The sequence below is a fragment of the Macaca nemestrina genome, chromosome 1 (genome assembly GCF_043159975.1).
Source record: "Macaca nemestrina isolate mMacNem1 chromosome 1, mMacNem.hap1, whole genome shotgun sequence".
NCBI lineage: Eukaryota > Metazoa > Chordata > Mammalia > Primates > Cercopithecidae > Macaca > Macaca nemestrina.
Window position 1 is genome coordinate 203,557,654 of NC_092125.1, and position 8,447 is coordinate 203,566,100.

The following is an 8,447-nucleotide window of genomic DNA, read 5'->3' on the forward strand; positions in this document are numbered from 1 at the left end:
CTGAAGCCTCTGTATGGTTTGAGGCAGTGAAGGGGTCTGGGACCTAGAGAGGCTGGCCAAGGAGGAGGGGCCTCCCCTTCCCCTCCCAGGCCCCTTTACCAGTGCACACTGCAAGGCACCCATGTCTGTGCCAAGGTCTGGTGCTGGACACTAGAGGGCTGAGTGGAGTAAATAGGACCTTGCCCCACTCACCCAGCCCCTGCCAGCTTCTGCCTCCGCCCCTGCATATGGCATGGGCTCCTGCGGTTCCGCTGAGCTCTGGAGGTGCTCTGGTCTGGGAGAGATGGGATGCACATGCAGAAGTGGTGCTTGGAGACAGAGCTACAGTTCAATTCAAAGCAAAACAATGCCACCGCACTGTGATGACTGGTATGAGTCACTGTGATGCCTCCAAGCTGAGCCTCAGTGTTGTCACCTGACACTGGCTGTGAGGAGTAAATGAGACAGTGCAGAAAGAGGACAGAGCTCCATGAACCCAGCTGTGAGGCTCTGTCACCTTCTCCAGCCACGCCTCCCTGAAGAGCGCTGCTCTTCTCCTGTGCATATCAGTGAACACCAGCACCACGGCTGGTCCCTCAGGGCAAGGCACAGTGGCCTCGCCTGCCTCTCCTCACAGGTCTTATCTCAATGGCGATAATGTAAGGAACCCCAAAGAACAGGGTGACCAACTCACCCTCGTGGCCTGGGACTTCCCTGGTTTCAGCGCTGGAAGTGCCTCATACCAGGAATGACCTCGGTCCCTGCCAACTAGAAATGGTTGGTTATTTTATTACGGACAGAGTTGACCAGAGTAGGATCTGGGCTCAAGCAGATGGGGAATTCGGGGAGCATTCAGAATTGAGGCCTCCCTCAGCCTCCCCTGCTGTCCAGGTGAGAAGGCACAGGTGGGAGTTTACCTGATTACCACACGGGGCCAAGGCAGGGCTGACAGACCCAGCCAGGTCTGCACGCTTCTCTGAGTATCCCACCTTGAAACAGAGACAGGAGCAGGTACTTAGAGACAGAGCCACAACTCAATTTAAATCAAAGCAATTCCACCACATTGTAATGACTCCATGGTTTACACACTCACTCGGTAGATTTCATGCTGCAAATGAATTCTTTTTAAAGAGCTATATCTTTCCAGGAGTTCACGACTTCTCTCGATTTATCTGCCTTAACAGATCTTCCACAAGAATGAACAAGAGATGCTCTCATTTAAAAGAAAAGAAACAGAAAAGGTTATCAGCTAGTAGAGAGGAAATTCTGCTCTTAACATAATGTAGCTTAAAAGGAAATGCTGCATTTTGTCAAAGAGTCAGCGATGAGCCTCTTATCACATATTTGCTCATAAAGGCAGAAGGGAAGAATGCCCTCATGCCGGTGTCCCATCGTTAACAGGTGGAGGAGAAGAATGATTTCTGTGGGATTCTCAAAGTAAATGGGCAATTTTCATGCACGTGGAGAATCTATTTCTGCAGACTGAGTTCAGGCCAGACCTACTCTGTCAAAGCCCGGCAGAGAGACCTGAGATGGCGAGGGCGGGAGAGGGACAGGGGAGGACCGTGCTATGGCTTGAGTGTGTTTCCCAAAGTTCCTTGTGTTGGAAACGTAATCCCTCATGCACCAGTGTGGAGATGTGGGATCTTTAATTGACTGATGGATTAATGTGAAATGAATTCATGTCATTATGGTGGGAGCGGGTCTGCTATGAAAACAAGGTAAGCCCCTTCTTGCCCTCTCCCATGCACTCTCTCGCCATGTGATGCCCTGTGCCATGTTATGACATGGCAGAAAGGCGCTCACCTAGTGCAGCCTCTCGATCTTGGACTCCACAGCCTCCAGAACCATGAACCAAATAAACCTCTATTGTGGATAAATTACCCAGCCTGCGATGTTCTGTTTCAGTCACAGAAAATGACTGAAACATGTGGGATTCTGGAAGGGACAGGCAGAGCAAATGAGAACTGCGGGAATGATGACAGCCCCTCCACGGGTCCAGACTTCACTGTCTCAAAGGCCCCTCCAGACTCCCAGCTCAGGGTGACGCCTGCTGCCTTTGATCAGGTGAGTCTTTTGTGCCTGTGTCAGACACTTCACAAGCAATAACCAAGACTCGGAGGGAGGTGCATCATTTCATAGAAGAGAAAACTGAGGCTAAGGGAAGGGGAGGAACCTGCCCCGGGTCACACATCCAGCAGGCAGTGAAGCGGGACGCAAGTCCCAGATGTGGGACTGTGGAGCCCACAATCCTGACCCCTGGGGTGTCCTGACCAGGGGCTGGGAGGGAGCCCGTCCATCAGGCGCTGGGCTGAGCATGTTACCTGTTAAAGGTTATGTCACTCCCCACTGCAGTCCTGGGAGGAGGCATTCATATCCCCATCCCTGGCTCAGAGCAGTGAGGTCACTGGCCGCCTGGGGCCATGGAGCCCTGTGCTTGGAGGAGGGTCCAATTCCCTCCACTCACTCCACACCCAGGGGCTCTTCCCTGCAGAGAGTGGCCCCTGGGACACAGCGTTTCCGGAGCACCCCGCCCCTCTCTCCCTCCTGTGCCTGTCAGCACTCAGGCTCCCACCCCTCACCCTGGTGCTGCTGTCCAGCGCCCTCCTGGGCTTGCTCTGCTTCCAGGCCCCCTGCTGAGCTCACCCACCATTGCTGCAGCATCTCTGCCTGGTCTGAGAGGAGTCCATGCGGCTGGGCTGATGGGAGAGGCTGGTTCACCCCTTCCAGGCAGTGTGAGCTTTAACAGGTGCTCCCGGAGATAATACACTCGGCTGCAGTGGCCACATACAGCTTAAGAGTTGGACCTGGGCTACCATGTTGTCCAGAGGCATGACGGCCTGGTCAGGGGACAGAGGTGGTGGGAGAGAAAGAGTTATTTATTCTTTGTGGCTGCCTGGGGTTGTGTCCAGCTTAGGCCCTGACTTACTGTGTGAGCTTGTACAGTAACTCCCCCAGCCCCTCTTCCCTTGCTGCCCCAGACCTCTCTGACTATAGTCACTATGGTGGATTAACTCAAGGGCTGTTCCTAGCCTCAATTCTCTTGGAGTCCCTGAGACCTGGATGAAGGGTTCTACTACATTTCTGCAATCCAGGATGGCCTGGGCCCCTGGGAGTTCAGGGAGCTCAGGAGAGAGCCCGAGAGAGGCCTGAGGTCCAGGCTACCATGACTTGGAGCTGCCAATTCCCCCCACTTTCCCACTACAACCCTCCTGTCATTGACTGTGACTCAGCCCTGCCCTCTCCCTCCTTCCCACTAAAGCTCTCCTGTCATTGACCGTGACTCAGCTCTGCCCTCTCCACTCCATCCTGAACCCCAAGAGTCTTCACACCAATCCGCGCCTCAGCTCCAAGCACAAGGCATTACAAGAAGGTCCAATGGTTCCTACTTTAGACTGCACAACAATGGAAATGAAAGCCCAGCCCACCGAGGCTTGGTCCCTGTAGGGATTTCCCTCCTCTGCTCCACCAGCCAGACAAGGCACCTGCCTTGTGGGTCATTCATTCCATGTGAATGGAAACCCCGGTCCCTGGCAGATGTGTTCGTGCTTTGGTTGCATTCTAAATTGCTCTTCTCCGGGCCAGTTTCATTCCCTTCTTTTCCAGCCTCCAGTCTCCCATTGCTGGGGCTCCCGACCCTCCCTCTCTAAGGCACCCTTTTGTGTGGCTGCAAATTGCCTTCAATTTCAGCAAAGCAGACTGCCAGCTTTCCATAAAGTCCAAATTTCCTGGCCCTGGAGGAGCGGCTGGCTCTTCACCTTCTTTCCTTCCCTCCCAGCTAAGCGCCAAGCCCTCATGGTCTCAGCCACAAAGGAGGAAGAAAGAGCACCTGGGATGTGACAGGACGGTCTCCCCTATGGCCATAAGAGCAACTCTCCACGAAGCACATGAACCATCTCAGTGGGTCCACCTTCCACGCGCACCCAGGAAGGAGAATTCACACGATCATCATGAAATAACATGGATCATAACTCATGATCATGGAGACCTTCCTGTGGGCCGGGTGCTGAGCTGGGCTCTTTCAGGCACTCTCTTAGTTCTCTGTAAACTCTGAGAACTCTGTAAAGTGAGTACTATGACTATCCTTACTCTACAGACAAAGTCATTGAGGCTTAGAGAAGTAATAAGCTCCCCCTAGTCCACACAGCTAGTAAGCAGCAGAGCATGTTGGAGCCCTGCATATGCTGATGAGGGAGCCCTGTGTATATCTAGGTGTCCCCACACCAACAAGCCCTGCCCACGGGCATTGAGAATGCACTCCTGTTTCACTGATGACACAGATTCCCATGTGCAGTGATGCACGTGCCCTCATGGACACAGCTAATCCCGGTGCCCAGGTGTTCCTGATGCAGCCTGGCCAGATGGCCTTTGGATTTAATGATGGACCCCAAAACACCCTCCACCTATGCCCCACTCCAGGCCCAGGGGGCTGCTTGGTAAAATGATGATGAATGAGTGAATGAATGCTGCGTGATCATGAATGGATGATCTGAGCGCTCTCTCCCCACATTCTGGTGGCCATGGGCACTAGAAAGATCCGTAGATCTCTGCTCCTTCCTCCCCTTAAACTCATTTGCCCATTTACAAGCCTTTCACGCCTACTGCCCTGCCGGGGAAGCCAGCCTTCCTCAGCAACAGAGACACTAAACGGAGGCTGTCCTGGCTTAATCAGCTCCAACGTGGGCTATCAGGCGTGTGAATTATGGGCTCCCAGCCCTTCATCACCCTGAGTCACTGTCTTATCTTTATTCATTCTGGAAAATTAAATTAGCGCTGCCTTTCCAATATTTTCTCCAGAGCCACAATAGTGGCAAAGAGAGAACTGGCCAGCGGAGGGATGTCTGATGTACTTTTGACCTCGGCTCCCTGCCTCCAGGAGGCCCACTGCCTTGTAAAATGCCAGGCAGGAAGACCTCCTGGGGATGAGGTCTGGGGTCTTCCCCGGGATGAGACAAATTTCTTTTCTTCATTTCCTTTCACCCCTGAAGAGCAGCACTCTCCTCCAACTCAGCTTACCCGGCTGCAGGAATACGACGATCCCATTTCACAGAGGTGGACCTGGAGGCTTAGAGGTGTCGGGAGACTCATCACAGGCAGGAGCAAGTAAGGGACATGTGGACCCAGGACTATCACCTCCCATGTGGGGGTCCCTAGTGCAGGGGCTTCATCTTGTCCCTGGTGGGCACCCCGCGGGTGCTTGAGAGGCTTCAGGTTGTGCCCACCTCTAGCCACTCATGGCTCAGAGATTAACTGCCTAAGTGGCTCTGGGCGTGGGCTTGATGATCAAATGCTGGGCAGGTCTCTCTCCTTCCATCAGGGCATCTGGTTCAAACCTAAGACAAGAGGTGAAGAAACCTGTGCTAGGTGCAGATGCATCCCCCTCCGCCTCTGTGTCGCTAAGGGCACGCGGGTGGAATGCAGAGTGTGTCTTGACGGCTGGACTTGGGAGAATTAACTTCTCCACTCGGGGCTTACATTTCAGGCTGCTGTGAGCAGAGTCAGGAGGTGGTGGAGTGGAGCAGGGGGTGGGGAGGGGAAGGTGCGAGCTCCCAGCCCTGACGCTCCGGCATCTGTGGCTTCTCTGCTTCCTCTCCCCATTCGTGTGTATATTAATCTCTCCCTATCTTTTTTCTGTCTTGCTATCTGTGTCTTTTTTCCCTCTCTGCCCTGCACTCCATTTTTTCCCGCCGTCTGTCTGAATTGTATCTGTCTCCCTCCATCTCTGTCAGGGTTTGCGTCGGGGCTCTGCGCGGTGTGTGTGTGTGTTTCTCACTCCCTGGGTGGGTGCCTCCATCATATTCATTTTCAGAGCCGTTCCCAAAGCTTCTCTTTCTCGTCCGTGTGTGTTCGTGTGCACACACGTGTATGTGTTTTGTGTTTCTTTTTTTATGTGTTTTGCTGCCTCTGTTATCCCCTCGGTGTCTCGTACTCCTTGGCTTTTGTTCCCCCCTCTCTGTGTGACTCTCTGCCGTCTCGACCCTTCTCTCTCTGCAGCTGGCCTCTCTTACCCCATCCCTCCTGCGTTTGCTCCCTCTCTCCATGGTGGGCTGGCTTTTCTCTCTCCCCCGCCTCATATTTACTGCTGATATAAACAGGGAAGCCTGGGAACCTCTGATTGGATGGCCAGTTCCAAAGGAGAGTTGGTCATGGTTTGGGGCAGGCAGGGAGGGGGATCTTGGCAGTTATTCTGGAAAGAACACCTTGCCAACCCAAGGGAGGGTAGGGGGCGAGTCACCTTGTCTGGTGCAATGAGAAAAAAAAAAATCAAAGCCCAAGTCCTGTCCTTTCCACTTCTTGTGTGACCTTGGGCAAGTCACTAAACCTCTCTGAACAATTAATAAGATGGGGCCATTGTAAAAATGAGATGAGATGATAGGTGTAAAACAGGAAGCCTAGTGTACAGTATGGGGTGCAAGAAATAAAGGGTGAGTGGAGACTCAGAGGCAGCCCTGGCGTGATCAAAGGTCTGTGGGCCCCGGGTAGAGGGTGGGGGAAAGCTCCCCTGTCTGTCGAAGGAGAGGTGAACTCAGCGCTCCCCAGTCAGGAGTACCCACTGATGCTGTGTGTCCCTGGGCAGGCTGCCTAACCTCTCTGAGCCTTTGTTTCCCATATAGAAAATAGAGATACAGCAGCTACCCTCCAAACCACAGGGTCATTCTGGAAACCAAGGCATATCTGTGAATAAAATGTCATTCATTCATTCAACAAATATTTTTTGTGCACCTACTATGTGCTTTGAGAAGTCTGAACTGTTATCCCCATCCATCGACTGTTTGTGTTTGTATATATTGAGGGGACTCCACTTCACCTCCCTGTGCAGTACGTCCCTCCCCCTCTGTGACCTGCGGGACGGGGATGGGGACTCCTGCTCTGAGTGCAGACACGGCCTCCTGGGAGCCACGTGCTTGGAGCTGTTCAGGGACCACATGCGCAGCTCTCTTTAAATTCTTTGCTCCAGTCTGTACTGCAGGAGGCCTCAGGAAAGGCAGGTTTCATGAATGAAACATCAAAATGTTTACCAAGCAGTAAACACCTGACAACAGCCCTGGTTTCCTGGACGAGGCGACGGAGGTGCCCGGTGGACCTGGTTCCTCTGGGTGCCCCCTCGAGCCCCTCTGGGCACAGTCCCATGGCTGGTGAGCCCCCCACCCCACCTGTCCCTGAGCATGGGGACCTGTGGGAGCCCTGTCTACTGAGCACCTCTGTGTGAGGACTCACTGAACATGGGGCAGGACTGTGGTCACCTCAGGTATAGAAGAGCAGCCAGGTCACAGGGGCCAACCAGGGTCCAGGACCCCGGAAGGCAGGTAGTAGGGCCAAGCGAGGGCTGGAGCAGGTTAGCTCCAAGCCCACTACAGGCCTCAGCTCTGCTGGTGGGTGGCAGTGAGGACAATGCCACGTGGAAACTTCCAGGCAGGAAGGCTAAACTGCCCTCTTGGGGTCGGGCAGCAAGCAGGCCCTTGACACCCTTCATCTCCAGCCTCCCGTCTTCCCTATGAGACGGCCTCATCCTGTTCTCCACATGAGGAAACTGGGGCTCTGAAGGTGCCCAAGGCCACGTGGGAGGGAGAGAGGACAGGAGACGCGCAGAAGAGTGGACAGGCCAGGCCAACCTCTGAGGCCCCTTCTAGGGACAGGGCCAGTTCAGCTCTGCTCTGCCTGATCCCCAGAGGGGTGAGGATGGAAGAGAAAGGGAGTCAGAAGCAGAGAGGGCCTGGCAATGGTTACAGGCAAAATAGGGGAGGTGGAGATACACACACAACACTCACACCATGTGCACGGACTAACACAGGTATGTGCCACTTACTTATGCACGGCTGGGCGCACCCACAACACACACTCACAAAGCACACTCGTGCAGGTGCCAGTGCAGGCTGGGCCCACCCACAGCACACGCTTACAAAGTACACTCATCCTGGTGCCTGTGCAGGCTAGGCGCACCCACAACACACACAAAACACAGTCAGATAGATGCCTGTGCAGGCTGGGCACACCCACAGCACACACTCACAAAGCACACTCAGGTAGGTGCCCACGCAGACTGGGTGCACCCACAGCACACACTCACAAAGCACACTCGTCCAGATGCCTGTGCAGGCTGGGCGCACCCACAGCAAACACTCACAAAGTACACTCATCCTGGTGCCTGTGCAGGCTAGGCGCACCCACAACACACACTCACAAAACACACTCAGATGCCTGTGCAGGCTGGGCATGCCCACAGCACACATTCACAAAGCACATTTGTGCAGGTGCCTGCTCAAGCCACACACGAAGCACACTTGTCCAGGTGCCTATGAAGGCTGGGCATGCCCACAGCACACACTCACAAAGCACACTTGTCCAGATGCCTGTGCCAGCTGGAAGCACACACTCACAAAGCACACTCGGGTAGGTGCCCACGCAGGCTGATTGCACCCACAACACACACTCACAAAGCACACTCGTCCAGATGCCTGTGCAGGTTG

General features: G+C 54.2%; 1 long non-coding RNA gene across 1 annotated transcript; it reads left to right on the forward strand.

Moving 5' to 3' along the window:
• Nucleotides 1-498: 498 nt before the first annotated feature.
• On the forward strand, nt 499-4,291 carry LOC139356881 (uncharacterized). Its single transcript, XR_011609377.1, has 3 exons — nt 499-870; nt 1,888-2,046; nt 3,758-4,291. It is a non-coding gene; the product is annotated as an uncharacterized lncRNA (long non-coding RNA).
• Nucleotides 4,292-8,447: the final 4,156 nt, after the last annotated feature.